Below are 26250 nucleotides of genomic sequence, written 5' to 3' on the forward strand. Positions count from 1 at the left end.
CAGACCCATGGTGGCACCAGTGCCAAGTTGGGCTGATTTGATAGTATCAAGCGGCTCCTGCAATCTGCCATGAAAAAGTTGGCAGGCGAGTTTTGTTTTCCAGGGAAAAGTGCCGTTGATTTTTTTTGGTGGCCTGTGGCTGGGTGTGGCCGGCTGGCACCTTAGAATCCACGATACGCAGGATGGTTCCCAGACCAGAGGTGGCACCAGTGCCAAGTCGGGCTAGTTTGATGGTGCAAAGTGGCTCCTGCAATCTGCCATCCAGAAGCGGGGCAGCTTACTTTTGTTTGCCAGGGAAACGGGCCGAGGTTTTTTCTGGGGGCCTATGGGTGGGACTGTCCAGATGGCTCCTGAAAAGCTACGATAGGCAGGATGGTGACCAGACCCATGGTGGCACCAGTGCCAAGTTGGGCTGGTTTGATAGTACCAAGTGGCTCCTGCAATCTGCCATCAAAAAGTTGGCAGGCGAGTTTTGTTTTCCAGGGAAAAGCGCCGTTGTTTGTGTTTGGGGGCCTGTGGCTGGGAGTGGCCGGCTGGCTCCTTAGAATCCACGATACGCAGGATGGTTCCCAGACAAGAGGTGGCACCAGTGCCAAGTCGGGCTGGTTTGATGGTGCAAAGTGGCTCCTGCAATCTGCCATCAAAATGTTGGCAGGCGAATTTTGTTTTCCCGGGAAAAGCGCCGTTGTTTGTGTTTGGGGGCCTGTGGCTGGGAGTGGCCGGCTGGCTAATTAGAATCCACGATACGCAGGATGGTTCCCAGACCAGAGGTGGCACCAGTGCCAAGTCGGGCTAGTTTGATGGTGCAAAGTGGCTCCTGCAATCTGCCATTAAAAAGTTGGCAGGCCAGTTTTGTTTTCCAGGGAAAAGCGCCGTTGTTTGTGTTTGGGGTTCTGTGGCTGGGAGTGGCCAGCTGGCTCCTTAGAATCCACGATACGCAGGATGGTTCCCAGACCAGAGGTGGCACCAGTGCCAAGTCGGGCTGGTTTGATGGTGCAAAGTGGCTCCTGCAATCTGCCATCCAGAAGCGGGGTAGCATACTTTTGTTTGCCAGGGAAACCGGCAGTGCTTTGTGTCTGGGGCCTATGGCTGGGAGTGACCGGCTGGCTCCTGAAAAGCTACGATAGGCAGGATGGTTACCAGACCCATGGTGGAACCAGTGCCAAGTTGGGCTGATTTGATAGTACCAAGTGGTTCCTGCAATCTGCCATCAAAAAGTTGGCAGGCGAGTTTTGCTTTCCAGGGAAAAGCGCCGTTGTTTGTGTTTGGGGTCCTGTGGCTGGGAGTGGCCGGCTGGCTCCTTAGAATCCACGATACGCAGGATGGTTCCCAGACCAGTGGTGGCACCAGTGCCAAGTCGGGCTGGTTTGATACCACAAAGTGGCTCCTGCAATCTGCCATCCAGAAGCGGGGCAGCTTACTTTTGTTTGCCAAGGAAACAGGCCGTGGTTTGTGTCGGGGGGCCTATGGCTGGGAGTGACCGGCTGGCTCCTGAAAAGCTACGATAGGCAGGATGGTGACCAGACCCATGGTGGCACCAGTGCCAAGTTGGGCTGGTTTGATAGTACCAAGCGGCTCCTGCAATCTGCCATCAAAAAGTTGGCAGGCGAGTTCTGTTTTCCAGGGAAAAGCGCCGTTGTTTTTCTTTGGGGGCCTGTCGCTGGGAGTGGCCGGCTGGCTCCTGAAAAGCTACGATAGGCAGGATGGCTACCAGACCCATGGTGGCACCAGTGCCAAGTTGGGCTGGTTTGATAGTACCAAGTGGCTCCTGCAATCTGCCATCCAGAAGCGGGGCAGCTTACTTTTGTTTGCCAGGGAAACGGGCCGAGGTTTGTGTCTGGGGGCCTATGGCTGGGAGTGACCGGCTGGCTCCTGAAAAGCTACGATAGGCAGGATGGTTACCAGACTCATGGTGGCACCAGTGCCACGTTGGGCTGATTTGATAGTACCAAGCGGCTCCTGCAATCTGCCATCAAAAAGTTGGCAGGCGAGTTTTGTTTTACAGGGGAAAGCGCCCTTGTTTGTGTTTGGTGGACTGTGGCTGGGAGTGGCCGGCTGGCTCGTTAGAATCCACGATACGCAGGATGGTTCCCAGACCAGAGGTGGCACCAGTGCCAGGTCGGGCTAGTTTGATGGTGCAAAGTGGCTCCTGCAATCTGCCATGAAAAAGTTGGCAGGCGAGTTTTGTTTTCCAGGGAAAAGTGCCGTTGTTTGTGTTTGGTGGACTGTGGCTGGGAGTGGCCGGCCGGCTCCTTAGAATCCACGATACGCAGGATGGTTCCCCGACCAGAGGTGGCACCAGTTCCAAGTCGGGCTGGTTTGATAGTACCAAGTGGCTCCTGCAATCTGCCATCCAGAAGCGGGGCAGCTTACTTTTGTTTGCCAGGGAAACGGGCCGAGGTTTCTGTCTGGGGGCCTATGGCTGGGAGTGACCGGCTGGCTCCTGAACAGCTACGATAGGCAGGATGGTTACCAGACCCATGGTGGCACCAGTGCCAAGTTGGGCTGATTTGATAGTATCAAGCGGCTCCTGCAATCTGCCATCAAATGTTGGCAGGCGAGTTTTGTTTTCCAGGGAAAAGTGCCGTTGTTTGTGTTTGGGGGCCTGCGGCTGGAAGTGGCCGGCTGGCTAATTAGAATCCACGATACGCAGGATGGTTCCCAGACCAGAGGTGGCACCAGTTCCAAGTCGGGCTTGTTTGATAGTACCAAGTGGCTCCTGCAATCTGCCATCCAGAAGCGGGGCAGCTTACTTTTGTTTGCAAGGGAAACGGGCCGAGGTTTTTGTCTGGGGGCCTGTGTCTGGGAGTGACTGGCTGGCTCCTGAAAAGCTACGATAGGCAGGATGGTTACAAGACTCATGGTGGCGCCAGTGCCACGTTGGGCTGATTTGATAGTACCAAGCGGCTCCTGCAATCTGCCATCAAAAAATTGGCAGGCGAGTTTTGTTTTCCAGGGGAAAGCGCCGTTGTTTGTGTTTGGTGGACTGTGGCTGGGAGTGGCCGGCTGGCTCCTTAGAATCCACGATACGCAGGATGGTTCCCAGACCAGTGGTGGCACCAGTTCCAAGTCGGGCTGGTTAGGTAGTACCAAGTGGCTCCTGCAATCTGCCATCCAGAAGCGGGGCAGCTTACTTTTGTTTGCCAGGGAAACGGGCCGAGGTTTGTGTCTGGGGGCCTATGTCTGGGAGTGACCGGCTGGCTCCTGAAAAGCTACGATAGGCAGGATGGTTACCAGACCCATGGTGGCACCAGTGCCAAGTTGGGCTGATTTGATAGTATCAAGCGGCTCCTGCAATCTGCCATGAAAAAGTTGGCAGGCGAGTTTTGTTTTCCAGGGAAAATTGCCGTTGATTTTTTTTGGTGGCCTGTGGCTGGGTGTGGCCGGCTGGCACCTTAGAATCCACGATACGCAGGATGGTTCCCAGACCAGAGGTGGCACCAGTGCCAAGTCGGGCTAGTTTGATGGTGCAAAGTGGCTCCTGCAATCTGCCATCCAGAAGCGGGGCAGCTTACTTTTGTTTGGCAGGGAAACGGGCCGAGGTTTTTTCTGGGGGCCTATGGGTGGGACTGTCCAGCTGGCTCCTGAAAAGCTACGATAGGCAGGATGGTGACCAGACCCATGGTGGCACCAGTGCCAAGTTGGGCTGGTTTGATAGTACCAAGTGGCTCCTGCAATCTGCCATCAAAAAGTTGGCAGGCGAGTTTTGTTTTCCAGGGAAAAGCGCCGTTGTTTGTGTTTGGGGGCCTGTGGCTGGGAGTGGCCGGCTGGCTAATTAGAATCCACGATACGCAGGATGGTTCCCAGACCAGAGGTGGCACCAGTGCCAAGTCGGGCTACTTTGATGGTGCAAAGTGGCTCCTGCAATCTGCCATTAAAAAGTTGGCAGGCCAGTTTTGTTTTCCAGGGAAAAGCGCCGTTGTTTGTGTTTGGGGTTCTGTGGCTGGGAGTGGCCAGCTGGCTCCTTAGAATCCACGATACGCAGGATGGTTCCCAGACCAGAGGTGGCACCAGTGCCAAGTCGGGCTGGTTTGATGGTGCAAAGTGGCTCCTGCAATCTGCCATCCAGAAGCGGGGTAGCATATTTTTGTTTGCCAGGGAAACCGGCAGTGCTTTGTGTCTGGGGCCTATGGCTGGGAGTGACCGGCTGGCTCCTGAAAAGCTACGATAGGCAGGATGGTTACCAGACCCATGGTGGAACCAGTGCCAAGTTGGGCTGATTTGATAGTACCAAGTGGTTCCTGCAATCTGCCATCAAAAAGTTGGCAGGCGAGTTTTGTTTTCCAGGGAAAAGCGCCGTTGTTTGTGTTTGGGGTCCTGTGGCTGGGAGTGGCCGGCTGGCTCCTTAGAATCCACGATACGCAGGATGGTTCCCAGACCAGTGGTGGCACCAGTGCCAAGTTGGGCTGGTTTGATACCACAAAGTAGCTCCTGCAATCTGCCATCCAGAAGCGGGGCAGCTTACTTTTGTTTGCCAGGGAAACGGGCCGAGGTTTGTGTCTGGGGGCCTATGGCTGGGAGTGACCGGCTGGCTCCTGAACAGCTACGATAGGCAGGATGGTTACCAGACCCATGGTGGCACCAGTGCCAAGTTGGGCTGATTTGATAGTATCAAGCGGCTCCTGCAATCTGCCATCAAAAATATGGCAGGCGAGTTTTGTTTTCCAGGGAAAAGTGCCGTTGATTTTTTTTGGTGGCCTATGGCTGGGAGTGGCCGGCTGGCTCCTTAGAATCCACGATACGCAGGATGGTTCCCAGACCAGAGGTGGCACCAGTTCCAAGTCGGGCTTGTTTGATAGTACCAAGTGGCTCCTGCAATCTGCCATCCAGAAGCGGGGCAGCTTACTTTTGTTTGCAACGGAAACGGGCCGAGGTTTTGTCTGGGGGCCTATGGCTGGGAGTGACCGGCTGGCTCCTGAAAAGCTACGATAGGCAGGATGGTTACCAGACTCATGGTGGCACCAGTGCCACGTTGGGCTGATTTGATAGTACCAAGCGGCTCCTGCAATCTGCCATCAAAAAGTTGGCAGGCGAGTTTTTTTTTCCAGGGGAAAGCGCCGTTGTTTGTGTTTGGTGGACTGTGGCTGGGAGTGGCCGGCTGGCTCCTTAGAATCCACGATACGCAGGATGGTTCCCAGACCAGAGGTGGCACCAGTTCCAAGTCGGGCTGGTTTGATAGTACCAAGTGGCTCCTGCAATCTGCCATCCAGAAGCGGGGCAGTTTACTTTTGTTTGCCAGGGAAACGGGCTGAGGTTTGTGTCTGGGGGCCTATGGCTGGGAGTGACCGGCTGGCTCCTGAACAGCTACGATAGGCAGGATGGTTACCAGACCCATGGTGGCACCAGTGCCACGTTGGGCTGATTTGATAGTACCAAGCGGCTCCTGCAATCTGCCATCAAAAAGTTGGCAGGCGAGTTTTGTTTTCCAGGGGAAAGCGCCGTTGTTTGTGTTTGGGGGCCTATGGCTGGGAGTGGCCGGCTGGCTAATTAGAATCCACGATACGCAGGATGGTTCCCAGACCATGGTGGCACCAGTGCCAAGTCGGGCTAGTTTGATGGTGCAAAGTGGCTCCTGCAATCTGCCATGAAAAAGTTGGCAGGCGAGTTTTGTTTTCCAGGGAAAAGTGCCATTGTTTGTGCTTGGTGGGCTGTGGCTGGGAGTGGCCGGCTGGCTCCTTAGAATCCACGATACGCAGGATGGTTCCCCGACCAGAGGTGGCACCAGTTCCAAGTTGGGCTGGTTTGATAGTACCAAGTGGCTCCTGCAATCTGCCATCCAGAAGCGGGGCAGCTTACTTTTGTTTGCCAGGGAAACGGGCCGAGGTTTGTGTCTGGGGGCCTATGGCTGGGAGTGACCGGCTGGCTCCTGAAAAGCTACGATAGGCATGATGTTTACCAGACCCATGGTGGCACCAGTGCCAAGTTGGGCTGATTTGATAGTATCAAGCGGCTCCTGCAATCTGCCATCAAAAAGTTGGCAGGCAAGTTTTGTTTTCCAGGGAAAAGTGCCGTTGATTTTTTTTGGTGGCCTGTGGCTGGGAGTGGCCAGCTGGCTCCTTATAATCCACGATACGCAGGATGGTTCCCAGACCAGAGGTGGCACCAGTGCCAAGTCGGGCTGGTTTGATGGTGCAAAGTGGCTCCTGCAATCTGCCATACAGAAGCGGGGCAGCTGAGTTTTGTTTGCCAGAGAAAAGGGCCGTGGTTTTTTTTGGGGGGCATATGGCTTGGAGTGGCCGGCTGGCTCCTTAAAATGCTCGATACGCAGGATGGTGACCAGACCCAAGGTGGCACCAGTGCCAAGTTGTGCTGTTTTTGTAGTACCATGTGCGTCCTGCAATTTGCCATCCAGAAGAGGGGCAGTTGAGTTTTGTTTGCCAGAGAAAAGGGCCGTGGTTTGTGTTTGAGGGCATATGGCTGAGAGTGGCCGGCTGACCCCTGAAAATCCACAATACGCAGGATGGTTCCCAGAGCCAAGGTGGCACCAGTTCCAAGTCGGGCTGATTAGATAGTACTAAATAGCTCCTGCAATCTGCCATCCAGAAGCGGGGCAGCTTAATTTTGTTTGCCAGGGAAACGGGCCGAGGTTTGTGTCTGGGGGCCTATGGCTGGGAGTGACCGGCTGGCTCCTGAAAAGCTACGATAGGCAGGATGGTTCCCAGACCCATGGTGGCACCAGTGCCAAGTCGGGCTAGTTTGATGGTGAAAAGTGGCTCCTGCAATCTGCCATCAAAAAGTTGGCAGGCGAGTTTTGTTTTCCAGGGAAAAGTGCCGTTGATTTGTTTGGCGGCCTGTGGCTGGGAGTGGCCGGCTGGCTCCTTAGAATCCACGATACGCAGGATGGTTCCCAGACCAGAGGTGGCACCAGTTCCAAGTCGGGCTTGTTTGATAGTACCAAGTGGCTCCTGCAATCTGCCATCCAGAAGCGGGGCAGCTTACTTTTGTTTGCCAGGGAAACGGGCCGAGGTTTGTGTCGGGGGGCCCATGGCTGGGAGTGACCGGCTGGCTCCTGAAAAGCTACGATAGGCAGGATGGTTACCAGACTCATGGTGGCACCAGTGCCACGTTGGGCTGATTTGATAGTACCAAGCGGCTCCTGCAATCTTCCATCAAAAAGTTGGCAGGCGAGTTTTGTTTTCCAGGGGAAAGCGCCGTTGTTTGTGTTTGGTGGACTGTGGCTGGGAGTGGCCGGCTGGCTCCTTAGAATCCACGATACGCAGGATGGTTCCCAGACCAGAGGTGGCACCAGTTCCAAGTCGGGCTGGTTTGATAGTACCAAGTGGCTCCTGCAATCTGCCATCCAGAAGCGGGGCAGTTTACTTTTGTTTGCCAGGGAAACGGGCTGAGGTTTGTGTCTGGGGGCCTATGGCTGGGAGTGACCGGCTGGCTCCTGAACAGCTACGATAGGCAGGATGGTTACCAGACCCATGGTGGCACCAGTGCCACGTTGGGCTGATTTGATAGTACCAAGCGGCTCCTGCAATCTGCCATCAAAAAGTTGGCAGGCGAGTTTTGTTTTCCAGGGGAAAGCGCCGTTGTTTGTGTTTGGGGGCCTATGGCTGGGAGTGGCCGGCTGGCTAATTAGAATCCACGATACGCAGGATGGTTCCCAGACCATGGTGGCACCAGTGCCAAGTCGGGCTAGTTTGATGGTGCAAAGTGGCTCCTGCAATCTGCCATGAAAAAGTTGGCAGGCGAGTTTTGTTTTCCAGGGAAAAGTGCCATTGTTTGTGCTTGGTGGGCTGTGGCTGGGAGTGGCCGGCTGGCTCCTTAGAATCCACGATACGCAGGATGGTTCCCCGACCAGAGGTGGCACCAGTTCCAAGTTGGGCTGGTTTGATAGTACCAAGTGGCTCCTGCAATCTGCCATCCAGAAGCGGGGCAGCTTACTTTTGTTTGCCAGGGAAACGGGCCGAGGTTTGTGTCTGGGGGCCTATGGCTGGGAGTGACCGGCTGGCTCCTGAAAAGCTACGATAGGCATGATGTTTACCAGACCCATGGTGGCACCAGTGCCAAGTTGGGCTGATTTGATAGTATCAAGCGGCTCCTGCAATCTGCCATCAAAAAGTTGGCAGGCAAGTTTTGTTTTCCAGGGAAAAGTGCCGTTGATTTTTTTTGGTGGCCTGTGGCTGGGAGTGGCCAGCTGGCTCCTTATAATCCACGATACGCAGGATGGTTCCCAGACCAGAGGTGGCACCAGTGCCAAGTCGGGCTGGTTTGATGGTGCAAAGTGGCTCCTGCAATCTGCCATACAGAAGCGGGGCAGCTGAGTTTTGTTTGCCAGAGAAAAGGGCCGTGGTTTTTTTTGGGGGCATATGGCTGGGAGTGGCCGGCTGGCTCCTTAAAATGCTCGATACGCAGGATGGTGACCAGACCCAAGGTGGCACCAGTGCCAAGTTGTGCTGTTTTTGTAGTACCATGTGCGTCCTGCAATTTGCCATCCAGAAGAGGGGCAGTTGAGTTTTGTTTGCCAGAGAAAAGGGCCGTGGTTTGTGTTTGAGGGCATATGGCTGAGAGTGGCCGGCTGACCCCTGAAAATCCACAATACGCAGGATGGTTCCCAGAGCCAAGGTGGCACCAGTTCCAAGTCGGGCTGATTAGATAGTACTAAATAGCTCCTGCAATCTGCCATCCAGAAGCGGGGCAGCTTAATTTTGTTTGCCAGGGAAACGGGCCGAGGTTTGTGTCTGGGGGCCTATGGCTGGGAGTGACCGGCTGGCTCCTGAAAAGCTACGATAGGCAGGATGGTTCCCAGACCCATGGTGGCACCAGTGCCAAGTCGGGCTAGTTTGATGGTGAAAAGTGGCTCCTGCAATCTGCCATCAAAAAGTTGGCAGGCGAGTTTTGTTTTCCAGGGAAAAGTGCCGTTGATTTGTTTGGCGGCCTGTGGCTGGGAGTGGCCGGCTGGCTCCTTAGAATCCACGATACGCAGGATGGTTCCCAGACCAGAGGTGGCACCAGTTCCAAGTCGGGCTTGTTTGATAGTACCAAGTGGCTCCTGCAATCTGCCATCCAGAAGCGGGGCAGCTTACTTTTGTTTGCCAGGGAAACGGGCCGAGGTTTGTGTCGGGGGGCCTATGGCTGGGAGTGACCGGCTGGCTCCTGAAAAGCTACGATAGGCAGGATGGTTACCAGACCCATGGTGGCACCAGTGCCAAGTTGGGCTGATTTGACAGTATCAAGCGGCTCCTGCAATCTGCCATCAAAAATATGGCAGGCGAGTTTTGTTTTCCAGGGAAAAGTGCCGTTGATTTTTTTTGGTGGCCTATGGCTGGGAGTGGCCGGCTGGCTCCTTAGAATCCACGATACGCAGGATGGTTCCCAGACCAGAGGTGGCACCAGTTCCAAGTCGGGCTTGTTTGATAGTACCAAGTGTCTCCTGCAATCTGCCATCCAGAAGCGGGGCAGCTTACTTTTGTTTGCCAGGGAAACGGGCCGAGGTTTGTGTCTGGGGGCCTATGGCTGGGAGTGACCGGCTGGCTCCTGAAAAGCTACGATAGGCAGGATGGTTACCAGACTCATGGTGGCACCAGTGCCACGTTGGGCTGATTTGATAGTACCAAGCGGCTCCTGCAATCTGCCATCAAAAAGTTGGCAGGCGAGTTTTGTTTTACAGGGGAAAGCGCCCTTGTTTGTGTTTGGTGGACTGTGGCTGGGAGTGGCCGGCTGGCTCGTTAGAATCCACGATACGCAGGATGGTTCCCAGACCAGAGGTGGCACCAGTGCCAAGTCGGGCTAGTTTGATGGTGCAAAGTGGCTCCTGCAATCTGCCATGAAAAAGTTGGCAGGCGAGTTTTGTTTTCCAGGGAAAAGTGCCGTTGTTTGTGTTTGGTGGACTGTGGCTGGGAGTGGCCGGCCGGCTCCTTAGAATCCACGATACGCAGGATGGTTCCCAGACCAGAGGTGGCACCAGTTCCAAGTCGGGCTGGTTTGATAGTACCAAGTGGCTCCTGCAATCTGCCATCCAGAAGCGGGGCAGCTTACTTTTGTTTGCCAGGGAAACGGGCCGAGGTTTCTGTCTGGGGGCCTATGGCTGGGAGTGACTGGCTGGCTCCTGAAAAGCTACGATAGGCAGGATGGTTACAAGACTCATGGTGGCGCCAGTGCCACGTTGGGCTGATTTGATAGTACCAAGCGGCTCCTGCAATCTGCCATCAAAAAGTTGGCAGGCGAGTTTTGTTTTCCAGGGGAAAGCGCCGTTGTTTGTGTTTGGTGGACTGTGGCTGGGAGTGGCCGGCTGGCTCCTTAGAATCCACGATACGCAGGATGGTTCCCAGACCAGAGGTGGCACCAGTTCCAAGTTGGGCTTGTTTGATAGTACCAAGTGGCTCCTGCAATCTGCCATCCAGAAGCGGGGCAGCTTACTTTTGTTTGCCAGGGAAACGGGCCGAGGTTTGTGTCTGGGGGCCTATGGCTGGGAGTGACCGGCTGGCTCCTGAAAAGCTACGATAGGCAGGATGGTTCCCAGACCCATGGTGGCACCAGTGCCAAGTCGGGCTAGTTTGATGGTGAAAAGTGGCTCCTGCAATCTGCCATCAAAAAGTTGGCAGGCGAGTTTTGTTTTCCAGGGAAAAGTGCCGTTGATTTGTTTGGCGGCCTGTGGCTGGGAGTGGCCGGCTGGCTCCTTAGAATCCACGATACGCAGGATGGTTCCCAGACCAGAGGTGGCACCAGTTCCAAGTCGGGCTTGTTTGATAGTACCAAGTGGCTCCTGCAATCTGCCATCCAGAAGCGGGGCAGCTTACTTTTGTTTGCCAGGGAAACGGGCCGAGGTTTGTGTCGGGGGGCCTATGGCTGGGAGTGACCGGCTGGCTCCTGAAAAGCTACGATAGGCAGGATGGTTACCAGACTCATGGTGGCACCAGTGCCACGTTGGGCTGATTTGATAGTACCAAGTGGCTCCTGCAATCTGCCATCAAAAAGTTGGCAGGCGAGTTTTGTTTTCCAGGGAAAAGCGCCGTTGTTTGTGTTTGGGGGCCTGTGGCTGGGAGTGGCCGGCTGGCTAATTAGAATCCACGATACGCCGGATGGTTCCCAGACCAGAGGTGGCACCAGTGCCAAGTCGGGCTACTTTGATGGTGCAAAGTGGCTCCTGCAATCTGCCATTAAAAAGTTGGCAGGCCAGTTTTGTTTTCCAGGGAAAAGCGCCGTTGTTTGTGTTTGGGGTTCTGTGGCTGGGAGTGGCCAGCTGGCTCCTTAGAATCCACGATACGCAGGATGGTTCCCAGACCAGAGGTGGCACCAGTGCCAAGTCGGGCTGGTTTGATGGTGCAAAGTGGCTCCTGCAATCTGCCATCCAGAAGCGGGGTAGCATATTTTTGTTTGCCAGGGAAACCGGCAGTGCTTTGTGTCTGGGGCCTATGGCTGGGAGTGACCGGCTGGCTCCTGAAAAGCTACGATAGGCAGGATGGTTACCAGACCCATGGTGGAACCAGTGCCAAGTTGGGCTGATTTGATAGTACCAAGTGGTTCCTGCAATCTGCCATCAAAAAGTTGGCAGGCGAGTTTTGTTTTCCAGGGAAAAGCGCCGTTGTTTGTGTTTGGGGTCCTGTGGCTGGGAGTGGCCGGCTGGCTCCTTAGAATCCACGATACGCAGGATGGTTCCCAGACCAGTGGTGGCACCAGTGCCAAGTTGGGCTGGTTTGATACCACAAAGTAGCTCCTGCAATCTGCCATCCAGAAGCGGGGCAGCTTACTTTTGTTTGCCAGGGAAACGGGCCGAGGTTTGTGTCTGGGGGCCTATGGGTGGGAGTGACCGGCTGGCTCCTGAACAGCTACGATAGGCAGGATGGTTACCAGACCCATGGTGGCACCAGTGCCAAGTTGGGCTGATTTGATAGTATCAAGCGGCTCCTGCAATCTGCCATCAAAAATATGGCAGGCGAGTTTTGTTTTCCAGGGAAAAGTGCCGTTGATTTTTTTTGGTGGCCTATGGCTGGGAGTGGCCGGCTGGCTCCTTAGAATCCACGATACGCAGGATGGTTCCCAGACCAGAGGTGGCACCAGTTCCAAGTCGGGCTTGTTTGATAGTACCAAGTGGCTCCTGCAATCTGCCATCCAGAAGCGGGGCAGCTTACTTTTGTTTGCAAGGGAAACGGGCCGAGGTTTTGTCTGGGGGCCTATGGCTGGGAGTGACCGGCTGGCTCCTGAAAAGCTACGATAGGCAGGATGGTTACCAGACTCATGGTGGCACCAGTGCCACGTTGGGCTGATTTGATAGTACCAAGCGGCTCCTGCAATCTGCCATCAAAAAGTTGGCAGGCGAGTTTTGTTTTCCAGGGGAAAGCGCCGTTGTTTGTGTTTGGTGGACTGTGGCTGGGAGTGGCCGGCTGGCTCCTTAGAATCCACGATACGCAGGATGGTTCCCAGACCAGAGGTGGCACCAGTTCCAAGTCGGGCTGGTTTGATAGTACCAAGTGGCTCCTGCAATCTGCCATCCAGAAGCGGGGCAGTTTACTTTTGTTTGCCAGGGAAACGGGCTGAGGTTTGTGTCTGGGGGCCTATGGCTGGGAGTGACCGGCTGGCTCCTGAACAGCTACGATAGGCAGGATGGTTACCAGACCCATGGTGGCACCAGTGCCACGTTGGGCTGATTTGATAGTACCAAGCGGCTCCTGCAATCTGCCATCAAAAAGTTGGCTGGCGAGTTTTGTTTTCCAGGGGAAAGCGCCGTTGTTTGTGTTTGGGGGCCTATGGCTGGGAGTGGCCGGCTGGCTAATTAGAATCCACGATACGCAGGATGGTTCCCAGACCATGGTGGCACCAGTGCCAAGTCGGGCTGGTTTGATGGTGCAAAGTGGCTCCTGCAATCTGCCATACAGAAGCGGGGCAGCTGAGTTTTGTTTGCCAGAGAAAAGGGCCGTGGTTTTTTTTGGGGGCATATGGCTGGGAGTGGCCGGCTGGCTCCTTAAAATGCTCGATACGCAGGATGGTGACCAGACCCAAGGTGGCACCAGTGCCAAGTTGTGCTGTTTTTGTAGTACCATGTGCGTCCTGCAATTTGCCATCCAGAAGAGGGGCAGTTGAGTTTTGTTTGCCAGAGAAAAGGGCCGTGGTTTGTGTTTGAGGGCATATGGCTGAGAGTGGCCGGCTGACCCCTGAAAATCCACAATACGCAGGATGGTTCCCAGAGCCAAGGTGGCACCAGTTCCAAGTCGGGCTGATTAGATAGTACTAAATAGCTCCTGCAATCTGCCATCCAGAAGCGGGGCAGCTTAATTTTGTTTGCCAGGGAAACGGGCCGAGGTTTGTGTCTGGGGGCCTATGGCTGGGAGTGACCGGCTGGCTCCTGAAAAGCTACGATAGGCAGGATGGTTCCCAGACCCATGGTGGCACCAGTGCCAAGTCGGGCTAGTTTGATGGTGAAAAGTGGCTCCTGCAATCTGCCATCAAAAAGTTGGCAGGCGAGTTTTGTTTTCCAGGGAAAAGTGCCGTTGATTTGTTTGGCGGCCTGTGGCTGTGAGTGGCCGGCTGGCTCCTTAGAATCCACGATACGCAGGATGGTTCCCAGACCAGAGGTGGCACCAGTTCCAAGTCGGGCTTGTTTGATAGTACCAAGTGGCTCCTGCAATCTGCCATCCAGAAGCGGGGCAGCTTACTTTTGTTTGCCAGGGAAACGGGCCGAGGTTTGTGTCGGGGGGCCTATGGCTGGGAGTGACCGGCTGGCTCCTGAAAAGCTACGATAGGCAGGATGGTTACCAGACCCATGGTGGCACCAGTGCCAAGTTGGGCTGATTTGATAGTACCAAGCGGCTCCTGCAATCTGCCATCAAAAAGTTGGCAGGCGAGTTTTGTTTTCCAGGGGAAAGCGCCGTTGTTTGTGTTTGGTGGACTGTGGCTGGGAGTGGCCGGCTGGCTCCTTAGAATCCACGATACGCAGGATGGTTCCCAGACCAGAGGTGGCACCAGTTCCAAGTCGGGCTGGTTTGATAGTACCAAGTGGCTCCTGCAATCTGCCATCCAGAAGCGGGGCAGTTTACTTTTGTTTGCCAGGGAAACGGGCTGAGGTTTGTGTCTGGGGGCCTATGGCTGGGAGTGACCGGCTGGCTCCTGAACAGCTACGATAGGCAGGATGGTTACCAGACCCATGGTGGCACCAGTGCCACGTTGGGCTGATTTGATAGTACCAAGCGGCTCCTGCAATCTGCCATCAAAAAGTTGGCAGGCGAGTTTTGTTTTCCAGGGGAAAGCGCCGTTGTTTGTGTTTGGGGGCCTATGGCTGGGAGTGGCCGGCTGGCTAATTAGAATCCACGATACGCAGGATGGTTCCCAGACCATGGTGGCACCAGTGCCAAGTCGGGCTAGTTTGATGGTGCAAAGTGGCTCCTGCAATCTGCCATGAAAAAGTTGGCAGGCGAGTTTTGTTTTCCAGGGAAAAGTGCCATTGTTTGTGCTTGGTGGGCTGTGGCTGGGAGTGGCCGGCTGGGTCCTTAGAATCCACGATACGCAGGATGGTTCCCCGACCAGAGGTGGCACCAGTTCCAAGTTGGGCTGGTTTGATAGTACCAAGTGGCTCCTGCAATCTGCCATCCAGAAGCGGGGCAGCTTACTTTTGTTTGCCAGGGAAACGGGCCGAGGTTTGTGTCTGGGGGCCTATGGCTGGGAGTGACCGGCTGGCTCCTGAAAAGCTACGATAGGCATGATGGTTACCAGACCCATGGTGGCACCAGTGCCAAGTTGGGCTGATTTGATAGTATCAAGCGGCTCCTGCAATCTGCCATCAAAAAGTTGGCAGGCAAGTTTTGTTTTCCAGGGAAAAGTGCCGTTGATTTTTTTTGGTGGCCTGTGGCTGGGAGTGGCCAGCTGGCTCCTTATAATCCACGATACGCAGGATGGTTCCCAGACCAGAGGTGGCACCAGTGCCAAGTCGGGCTGGTTTGATGGTGCAAAGTGGCTCCTGCAATCTGCCATACAGAAGCGGGGCAGCTGAGTTTTGTTTGCCAGAGAAAAGGGCCGTGGTTTTTTTTGGGGGGCATATGGCTGGGAGTGGCCGGCTGGCTCCTTAAAATGCTCGATACGCAGGATGGTGACCAGACCCAAGGTGGCACCAGTGCCAAGTTGTGCTGTTTTTGTAGTACCATGTGCGTCCTGCAATTTGCCATCCAGAAGAGGGGCAGTTGAGTTTTGTTTGCCAGAGAAAAGGGCCGTGGTTTGTGTTTGAGGGCATATGGCTGAGAGTGGCCGGCTGACCCCTGAAAATCCACAATACGCAGGATGGTTCCCAGAGCCAAGGTGGCACCAGTTCCAAGTCGGGCTGATTAGATAGTACTAAATAGCTCCTGCAATCTGCCATCCAGAAGCGGGGCAGCTTAATTTTGTTTGCCAGGGAAACGGGCCGAGGTTTGTGTCTGGGGGCCTATGGCTGGGAGTGACCGGCTGGCTCCTGAAAAGCTACGATAGGCAGGATGGTTCCCAGACCCATGGTGGCACCAGTGCCAAGTCGGGCTAGTTTGATGGTGAAAAGTGGCTCCTGCAATCTGCCATCAAAAAGTTGGCAGGCGAGTTTTGTTTTCCAGGGAAAAGTGCCGTTGATTTGTTTGGCGGCCTGTGGCTGGGAGTGGCCGGCTGGCTCCTTAGAATCCACGATACGCAGGATGGTTCCCAGACCAGAGGTGGCACCAGTTCCAAGTCGGGCTTGTTTGATAGTACCAAATGGCTCCTGCAATCTGCCATCCAGAAGCGGGGCAGCTTACTTTTGTTTGCCAGGGAAACGGGCCGAGGTTTGTGTCGGGGGGCCTATGGCTGGGAGTGACCGGCTGGCTCCTGAAAAGCTACGATAGGCAGGATGGTTACCAGACCCATGGTGGCACCAGTGCCAAGTTGGGCTGATTTGACAGTATCAAGCGGCTCCTGCAATCTGCCATCAAAAATATGGCAGGCGAGTTTTGTTTTCCAGGGAAAAGTGCCGTTGATTTTTTTTGGTGGCCTATGGCTGGGAGTGGCCGGCTGGCTCCTTAGAATCCACGATACGCAGGATGGTTCCCAGACCAGAGGTGGCACCAGTTCCAAGTCGGGCTTGTTTGATAGTACCAAGTGTCTCCTGCAATCTGCCATCCAGAAGCGGGGCAGCTTACTTTTGTTTGCCAGGGAAACGGGCCGAGGTTTGTGTCTGGGGGCCTATGGCTGGGAGTGACCGGCTGGCTCCTGAAAAGCTACGATAGGCAGGATGGTTACCAGACTCATGGTGGCACCAGTGCCACGTTGGGCTGATTTGATAGTACCAAGCGGCTCCTGCAATCTGCCATCAAAAAGTTGGCAGGCGAGTTTTGTTTTACAGGGGAAAGCGCCCTTGTTTGTGTTTGGTGGACTGTGGCTGGGAGTGGCCGGCTGGCTCGTTAGAATCCACGATACGCAGGATGGTTCCCAGACCAGAGGTGGCACCAGTGCCAAGTCGGGCTAGTTTGATGGTGCAAAGTGGCTCCTGCAATCTGCCATGAAAAAGTTGGCAGGCGAGTTTTGTTTTCCAGGGAAAAGTGCCGTTGTTTGTGTTTGGTGGACTGTGGCTGGGAGTGGCCGGCCGGCTCCTTAGAATCCACGATACGCAGGATGGTTCCCAGACCAGAGGTGGCACCAGTTCCAAGTCGGGCTTGTTTGATAGTACCAAGTGGCTCCTGCAATCTGCCATCCAGAAGCGGGGCAGCTTACTTTTGTTTGCCAGGGAAACGGGCCGAGGTTTGTGTCTGGGGGCCTATGGCTGGGAGTGACCGGCTGGCTCCTGAAAAGCTACGATAGGCAGGATGGTTCCCAGACCCATGGTGGCACCAGTGCCAAGTCGGGCTAGTTTGATGGTGAAAAGTGGCTCCTGCAATCTGCCATCAAAAAGTTGGCAGGCGAGTTTTGTTTTCCAGGGAAAAGTGCCGTTGATTTGTTTGGCGGCCTGTGGCTGGGAGTGGCCGGCTGGCTCCTTAGAATCCACGATACGCAGGATGGTTCCCAGACCAGAGGTGGCACCAGTTCCAAGTCGGGCTTGTTTGATAGTACCAAATGGCTCCTGCAATCTGCCATCCAGAAGCGGGGCAGCTTACTTTTGTTTGCCAGGGAAACGGGCCGAGGTTTGTGTCGGGGGGCCTATGGCTGGGAGTGACCGGCTGGCTCCTGAAAAGCTACGATAGGCAGGATGGTTACCAGACCCATGGTGGCACCAGTGCCAAGTTGGGCTGATTTGACAGTATCAAGCGGCTCCTGCAATCTGCCATCAAAAATATGGCAGGCGAGTTTTGTTTTCCAGGGAAAAGTGCCGTTGATTTTTTTTGGTGGCCTATGGCTGGGAGTGGCCGGCTGGCTCCTTAGAATCCACGATACGCAGGATGGTTCCCAGACCAGAGGTGGCACCAGTTCCAAGTCGGGCTTGTTTGATAGTACCAAGTGTCTCCTGCAATCTGCCATCCAGAAGCGGGGCAGCTTACTTTTGTTTGCCAGGGAAACGGGCCGAGGTTTGTGTCTGGGGGCCTATGGCTGGGAGTGACCGGCTGGCTCCTGAAAAGCTACGATAGGCAGGATGGTTACCAGACTCATGGTGGCACCAGTGCCACGTTGGGCTGATTTGATAGTACCAAGCGGCTCCTGCAATCTGCCATCAAAAAGTTGGCAGGCGAGTTTTGTTTTACAGGGGAAAGCGCCCTTGTTTGTGTTTGGTGGACTGTGGCTGGGAGTGGCCGGCTGGCTCGTTAGAATCCACGATACGCAGGATGGTTCCCAGACCAGAGGTGGCACCAGTGCCAAGTCGGGCTAGTTTGATGGTGCAAAGTGGCTCCTGCAATCTGCCATGAAAAAGTTGGCAGGCGAGTTTTGTTTTCCAGGGAAAAGTGCCGTTGTTTGTGTTTGGTGGACTGTGGCTGGGAGTGGCCGGCCGGCTCCTTAGAATCCACGATACGCAGGATGGTTCCCAGACCAGAGGTGGCACCAGTTCCAAGTCGGGCTGGTTTGATAGTACCAAGTGGCTCCTGCAATCTGCCATCCAGAAGCGGGGCAGCTTACTTTTGTTTGCCAGGGAAACGGGCCGAGGTTTCTGTCTGGGGGCCTATGGCTGGGAGTGACTGGCTGGCTCCTGAAGAGCTACGATAGGCAGGATGGTTACAAGACTCATGGTGGCGCCAGTGCCACGTTGGGCTGATTTGATAGTACCAAGCGGCTCCTGCAATCTGCCATCAAAAAGTTGGCAGGCGAGTTTTGTTTTCCAGGGGAAAGCGCCGTTGTTTGTGTTTGGTGGACTGTGGCTGGGAGTGGCCGGCTGGCTCCTTAGAATCCACGATACGCAGGATGGTTCCCAGACCAGAGGTGGCACCAGTTCCAAGTCGGGCTTGTTTGATAGTACCAAGTGGCTCCTGCAATCTGCCATCCAGAAGCGGGGCAGCTTACTTTTGTTTGCCAGGGAAACGGGCCGAGGTTTGTGTCTGGGGGCCTATGGCTGGGAGTGACCGGCTGGCTCCTGAAAAGCTACGATAGGCAGGATGGTTACCAGACCCATGGTGGCACCAGTGCCAAGTTGGGCTGATTTGACAGTATCAAGCGGCTCCTGCAATCTGCCATCAAAAATATGGCAGGCGAGTTTTGTTTTCCAGGGAAAAGTGCCGTTGATTTTTTTTGGTGGCCTATGGCTGGGAGTGGCCGGCTGGCTCCTTAGAATCCACGATACGCAGGATGGTTCCCAGACCAGAGGTGGCACCAGTTCCAAGTCGGGCTTGTTTGATAGTACCAAGTGTCTCCTGCAATCTGCCATCCAGAAGCGGGGCAGCTTACTTTTGTTTGCCAGGGAAACGGGCCGAGGTTTGTGTCTGGGGGCCTATGGCTGGGAGTGACCGGCTGGCTCCTGAAAAGCTACGATAGGCAGGATGGTTACCAGACTCATGGTGGCACCAGTGCCACGTTGGGCTGATTTGATAGTACCAAGCGGCTCCTGCAATCTGCCATCAAAAAGTTGGCAGGCGAGTTTTGTTTTACAGGGGAAAGCGCCCTTGTTTGTGTTTGGTGGACTGTGGCTGGGAGTGGCCGGCTGGCTCGTTAGAATCCACGATACGCAGGATGGTTCCCAGACCAGAGGTGGCACCAGTGCCATGTCGGGCTAGTTTCATGGCGCAAAGTGGCTCCTGCAATCTGCCATGAAAAAGTTGGCAGGCGAGTTTTGTTTTCCAGGGAAAAGTGCCGTTGTTTGTGTTTGGTGGACTGTGGCTGGGAGTGGCCGGCCGGCTCCTTAGAATCCACGATACGCAGGATGGTTCCCAGACCAGAGGTGGCACCAGTTCCAAGTCGGGCTGGTTTGATAGTACCAAGTGGCTCCTGCAATCTGCCATCCAGAAGCGGGGCAGCTTACTTTTGTTTGCCAGGGAAACGGGCCGAGGTTTCTGTCTGGGGGCCTATGGCTGGGAGTGACCGGCTGGCTCCTGAACAGCTACGATAGGCAGGATGGTTACCAGACCCATGGTGGCACCAGTGCCAAGTTGGGCTGATTTGATAGTATCAAGCGGCTCCTGCAATCTGCCATGAAAAAGTTGGCAGGCGAGTTTTGTTTTCCAGGGAAAAGTGCCGTTGTTTGTGTTTGGGGGCCTGCGGCTGGGAGTGGCCGGCTGGCTAATTAGAATCCACGATACGCAGGATGGTTCCCAGACCAGAGGTGGCACCAGTTCCAAGTCGGGCTTGTTTGATAGTACCAAGTGGCTCCTGCAATCTGCCATCCAGAAGCGGGGCAGCTTACTTTTGTTTGCAAGGGAAACGGGCCGAGGTTTTTGTCTGGGGGCCTATGTCTGGGAGTGACTGGCTGGCTCCTGAAAAGCTACGATAGGCAGGATGGTTACAAGACTCATGGTGGCGCCAGTGCCACGTTGGGCTGATTTGATAGTACCAAGCGGCTCCTGCAATCTGCCATCAAAAAGTTGGCAGGCGAGTTTTGTTTTCCAGGGGAAAGCGCCGTTGTTTGTGTTTGGTGGACTGTGGCTGGGAGTGGCCGGCTGGCTCCTTAGAATCCACGATACGCAGGATGGTTCCCAGACCAGAGGTGGCACCAGTTCCAAGTCGGGCTGGTTTGATAGTACCAAGTGGCTCCTGCAATCTGCCATCCAGAAGCGGGGCAGCTTACTTTTGTTTGCCAGGGAAACGGGCCGAGGTTTGTGTCTGGGGGCCTATGGCTGGGAGTGACCGGCTGGCTCCTGAAAAGCTACGATAGGCAGGATGGTTACCAGACCCATGGTGGCACCAGTGCCAAGTTGGGCTGATTTGATAGTATCAAGCGGCTCCTGCAATCTGCCATGAAAAAGTTGGCAGGCGAGTTTTGTTTTCCAGGGAAAAGTGCCGTTGATTTTTTTTGGTGGCCTGTGGCTGGGTGTGGCCGGCTGGCACCTTAGAATCCACGATACGCAGGATGGTTCCCAGACCAGAGGTGGCACCAGTGCCAAGTCGGGCTAGTTTGATGGTGCAAAGTGGCTCCTGCAATCTGCCATCCAGAAGCGGGGCAGCTTACTTTTGTTTGCCAGGGAAACGGGCCGAGGATTTTTCTGGGGGCCTATGGGTGGGACTGTCCAGATGGCTCCTGAAAAGCTACGATAGGCAGGATGGTGACCAGACCCATGGTGGCACCAGTGCCAAGTTGGGCTGGTTTGATAGTACCAAGTGGCTCCTGCAATCTGCCATCAAAAAGTTGGCAGGCGAGTTTTGTTTTCCAGGGAAAAGCGCCGTTGTTTGTGTTTGGGGGCCTGTGGCTGGGAGTGGCCGGCTGGCTCCTTAGAATCCACGATACGCAGGATGGTTCCCAGACAAGAGGTGGCACCAGTGCCAAGTCGGGCTGGTTTGATGGTGCAAAGTGGCTCCTGCAATCTGCCATCAAAATGTTGGCAGGCGAATTTTGTTTTCCAGGGAAAAGCGCCGTTGTTTGTGTTTGGGGGCCTGTGGCTGGGAGTGGCCGGCTGGCTAATTAGAATCCACGATACGCAGGATGGTTCCCAGACCAGAGGTGGCACCAGTGCCAAGTCGGGCTAGTTTGATGGTGCAAAGTGGCTCCTGCAATCTGCCATTAAAAAGTTGGCAGGCCAGTTTTGTTTTCCAGGGAAAAGCGCCGTTGTTTGTGTTTGGGGTTCTGTGGCTGGGAGTGGCCAGCTGGCTCCTTAGAATCCACGATACGCAGGATGGTTCCCAGACCAGAGGTGGCACCAGTGCCAAGTCGGGCTGGTTTGATGGTGCAAAGTGGCTCCTGCAATCTGCCATCCAGAAGCGGGGTAGCATACTTTTGTTTGCCAGGGAAACCGGCAGTGCTTTGTGTCTGGGGCCTATGGCTGGGAGTGACCGGCTGGCTCCTGAAAAGCTACGATAGGCAGGATGGTTACCAGACCCATGGTGGAACCAGTGCCAAGTTGGGCTGATTTGATAGTACCAAGTGGTTCCTGCAATCTGCCATCAAAAAGTTGGCAGGCGAGTTTTGTTTTCCAGGGAAAAGCGCCGTTGTTTGTGTTTGGGGTCCTGTGGCTGGGAGTGGCCGGCTGGCTCCTTAGAATCCACGATACGCAGGATGGTTCCCAGACCAGTGGTGGCACCAGTGCCAAGTTGGGCTGGTTTGATACCACAAAGTGGCTCCTGCAATCTGCCATCCAGAAGCGGGGCAGCTTACTTTTGTTTGCCAAGGAAACAGGCCGTGGTTTGTGTCGGGGGGCCTATGGCTGGGAGTGACCGGCTGGCTCCTGAAAAGCTACGATAGGCAGGATGGTGACCAGACCCATGGTGGCACCAGTGCCAAGTTGGGCTGGTTTGATAGTACCAAGCGGCTCCTGCAATCTGCCATCAAAAAGTTGGCAGGCGAGTTCTGTTTTCCAGGGAAAAGCGCCGTTGTTTTTGTTTGGGGGCCTGTGGCTGGGAGTGGCCGGCTGGCTCCTGAAAAGCTACGATAGGCAGGATGGCTACCAGACCCATGGTGGCAGCAGTGCCAAGTTGGGCTGGTTTGATAGTACCAAGTGGCTCCTGCAATCTGCCATCCAGAAGCGGGGCAGCTTACTTTTGTTTGCCAGGGAAACGGGCCGAGGTTTGTGTCTGGGGGCCTATGGCTGGGAGTGACCGGCTGGCTCCTGAAAAGCTACGATAGGCAGGATGGTTACCAGACTCATGGTGGCACCAGTGCCACGTTGGGCTGATTTGATAGTACCAAGCGGCTCCTGCAATCTGCCATCAAAAAGTTGGCAGGCGAGTTTTGTTTTACAGGGGAAAGCGCCCTTGTTTGTGTTTGGTGGACTGTGGCTGGGAGTGGCCGGCTGGCTCGTTAGAATCCACGATACGCAGGATGGTTCCCAGACCAGAGGTGGCACCAGTTCCAAGTCGGGCTGGTTTGATAGTACCAAGTGGCTCCTGCAATCTGCCATCCAGAAGCGGGGCAGCTTACTTTTGTTTGCCAGGGAAACGGGCCGAGGTTTGTGTCTGGGGGCCTATGGGTGGGAGTGACCGGCTGGCTCCTGAACAGCTACGATAGGCAGGATGGTTACCAGACCCATGGTGGCACCAGTGCCAAGTTGGGCTGATTTGATAGTATCAAGCGGCTCCTGCAATCTGCCATCAAAAAGTTGGCAGGCGAGTTTTGTTTTCCAGGGAAAAGTGCCGTTGTTTGTGTTTGGGGGCCTGCGGCTGGGAGTGGCCGGCTGGCTAATTAGAATCCACGATACGCAGGATGGTTCCCAGACCAGAGGTGGCACCAGTTCCAAGTCGGGCTTGTTTGATAGTACCAAGTGGCTCCTGCAATCTGCCATCCAGAAGCGGGGCAGCTTACTTTTGTTTGCAAGGGAAACGGGCCGAGGTTTTTGTCTGGGGGCCTATGTCTGGGAGTGACTGGCTGGCTCCTGAAAAGCTACGATAGGCAGGATGGTTACAAGACTCATGGTGGCGCCAGTGCCACGTTGGGCTGATTTGATAGTACCAAGCGGCTCCTGCAATCTGCCATCAAAAAGTTGGCAGGCGAGTTTTGTTTTCCAGGGGAAAGCGCCGTTGTTTGTGTTTGGTGGACTGTGGCTGGGAGTGGCCGGCTGGCTCCTTAGAATCCACGATACGCAGGATGGTTCCCAGACCAGTGGTGGCACCAGTTCCAAGTCGGGCTGGTTAGGTAGTACCAAGTGGCTCCTGCAATCTGCCATCCAGAAGCGGGGCAGCTTACTTTTGTTTGCCAGGGAAACGGGCCGAGGTTTGTGTCTGGGGGCCTATGGCTGGGAGTGACCGGCTGGCTCCTGAAAAGCTACGATAGGCAGGATGGTTACCAGACCCATGGTGGCACCAGTGCCAAGTTGGGCTGATTTGATAGTATCAAGCGGCTCCTGCAATCTGCCATGAAAAATTTGGCAGGCGAGTTTTGTTTTCCAGGGAAAAGTGCCGTTGATTTTTTTTGGTGGCCTGTGGCTGGGTGTGGCCGGCTGGCACCTTAGAATCCACGATACGCAGGATGGTTCCCAGACCAGAGGTGGCACCAGTGCCAAGTCGGGCTAGTTTGATGGTGCAAAGTGGCTCCTGCAATCTGCCATCCAGAAGCGGGGCAGCTTACTTTTGTTTGCCAGGGAAACGGGCCGAGGTTTTTTCTGGGGGCCTATGGGTGGGACTGTCCGGCTGGCTCCTGAAAAGCTACGATAGGCAGGATGGTGACCAGACCCATGGTGGCACCAGTGCCAAGTTGGGCTGGTTTGATAGTACCAAGTGGCTCCTGCAATCTGCCATCAAAAAGTTGGCAGGCGAGTTTTGTTTTCCAGGGAAAAGCGCCGTTGTTTGTGTTTGGGGGCCTGTGGCTGGGAGTGGCCGGCTGGCTCCTTAGAATCCACGATACGCAGGATGGTTCCCAGACAAGAGGTGGCACCAGTGCCAAGTCGGGCTGGTTTGATGGTGCAAAGTGGCTCCTGCAATCTGCCATCAAAATGTTGGCAGGCGAATTTTGTTTTCCAGGGAAAAGCGCCGTTGTTTGTGTTTGGGGGCCTGTGGCTGGGAGTGGCCGGCTGGCTCCTTAGAATCCACGATACGCAGGATGGTTCCCAGACCAGAGGTGGCACCAGTGCCAAGTCGGGCTACTTTGATGGTGCAAAGTGGCTCCTGCAATCTGCCATTAAAAAGTTGGCAGGCCAGTTTTGTTTTCCAGGGAAAAGCTCCGTTGTTTGTGTTTGGGGTTCTGTGGCTGGGAGTGGCCAGCTGGCTCCTTAGAATCCACGATACGCAGGATGGTTCCCAGACCAGAGGTGGCACCAGTGCCAAGTCGGGCTGGTTTGATGGTGCAAAGTGGCTCCTGCAATCTGCCATCCAGAAGCGGGGTAGCATACTTTTGTTTGCCAGGGAAACCGGCAGTGCTTTGTGTCTGGGGCCTATGGCTGGGAGTGACCGGCTGGCTCCTGAAAAGCTACGATAGGCAGGATGGTTACCAGACCCATGGTGGAACCAGTGCCAAGTTGGGCTGATTTGATAGTACCAAGTGGTTCCTGCAATCTGCCATCAAAAAGTTGGCAGGCGAGTTTTGTTTTCCAGGGAAAAGCGCCGTTGTTTTGTTTGGGGTCCTGTGGCTGGGAGTGGCCGGCTGGCTCCTTAGAATCCACGATACGCAGGATGGTTCCCAGACCAGTGGTGGCACCAGTGCCAAGTTGGGCTGGTTTGATACCACAAAGTAGCTCCTGCAATCTGCCATCCAGAAGCGGGGCAGCTTACTTTTGTTTGCCAAGGAAACAGGCCGTGGTTTGTGTCGGGGGGCCTATGGCTGGGAGTGACCGGCTGGCTCCTGAAAAGCTACGATAGGCAGGATGGTGACCAGACCCATGGTGGCACCAGTGCCAAGTTGGGCTGGTTTGATAGTACCAAGCGGCTCCTGCAATCTGCCATCAAAAAGTTGGCAGGCGAGTTCTGTTTTCCAGGGAAAAGCGCCGTTGTTTTTGTTTGGGGGCCTGTGGCTGGGAGTGGCCGGCTGGCTCCTGAAAAGCTACGATAGGCAGGATGGCTACCAGACCCATGGTGGCAGCAGTGCCAAGTTGGGCTGGTTTGATAGTACCAAGTGGCTCCTGCAATCTGCCATCCAGAAGCGGGGCAGCTTACTTTTGTTTGCCAGGGAAACGGGCCGAGGTTTGTGTCTGGGGGCCTATGGCTGGGAGTGACCGGCTGGCTCCTGAAAAGCTACGATAGGCAGGATGGTGACCAGACTCATGGTGGCAGCAGTGCCAAGATGGGCTGATTTGATAGTACCAAGCGGCTCCTGCATTCTGCCATCAAAAAGTTGGCAGGCGAGTTTTGTTTTCCAGGGAAAAGTGCCATTGTTTGTGTTTGGTGGACTGTGGCTGGGAGTGGCCGGCTGGCTCCTTAGAATCCACGATACGCAGGATGGTTCCCAGACCAGAGGTGGCACCAGTTCCAAGTCGGGCTAGTTTGATGGTGCAAAGTGCCTCCTGCAATCTGCCATCCAGAAGCGGGGTAGCTTACTTTTGTTTGCCAGGGAAACGGGCCGAGGTTTTTTCTGGGGGCCTATGGGTGGGACTGACCGGCTGGCTCCTGAAAAGCTACGATAGGCAGGATGGTGACCAGACCCATGGTGGCACCAGTGCCAAGTTAGGCTGGTTTGATAGTACCAAGTGGCTCCTGCAATCTGCCATCAAAAAGTTGGCAGGCGAGTTTTGTTTTCCAGGGAAAAGCGCCGTTGTTTGTGTTTGGGGGCCTGTGGCTGGGAGTGGCCGGCTGGCTCCTTAGAATCCACGATACGCAGGATGGTTCCCAGACAAGAGGTGGCACCAGTGCCAAGTCGGGCTGGTTTGATGGTGCAAAGTGGCTCCTGCAATCTGCCATCAAAATGTTGGCAGGCGAATTTTGTTTTCCAGGGAAAAGCACCGTTGTTTGTGTTTGGGGGCCTGTGGCTGGGAGTGGCCGGCTGGCTAATTAGAATCCACGATACGCAGGATGGTTCCCAGACCAGAGGTGGCACCAGTTCCAAGTCGGGCTAGTTTGATGGTGCAAAGTGGCTCCTGCAATCTGCCATTAAAAAGTTGGCATGCCAGATTTGTTTTCCAGGGAAAAGCGCCGTTGTTTGTGTATGGGGTTCTGTGGCTGGGAGTGGCCAGCTGGCTCCTTAGAATCCACGATACGCAGGATGGTTCCCAGACCAGAGGTGGCACCAGTGCCAAGTCGGGCTGGTTTGATGGTGCAAAGTGGCTCCTGCAATCTGCCATCCAGAAGCGGGGTAGCATACTTTTGTTTGCCAGGGAAACCGGCAGTGCTTTGTGTCTGGGGGCCTATGGCTGGGAGTGACCGGCTGGCTCCTGAAAAGCTACGATAGGCAGG

Source organism: Melospiza melodia, unplaced genomic scaffold, assembly GCF_035770615.1.
Source record: "Melospiza melodia melodia isolate bMelMel2 unplaced genomic scaffold, bMelMel2.pri scaffold_35, whole genome shotgun sequence".
NCBI classification, from domain to species: domain Eukaryota; kingdom Metazoa; phylum Chordata; class Aves; order Passeriformes; family Passerellidae; genus Melospiza; species Melospiza melodia.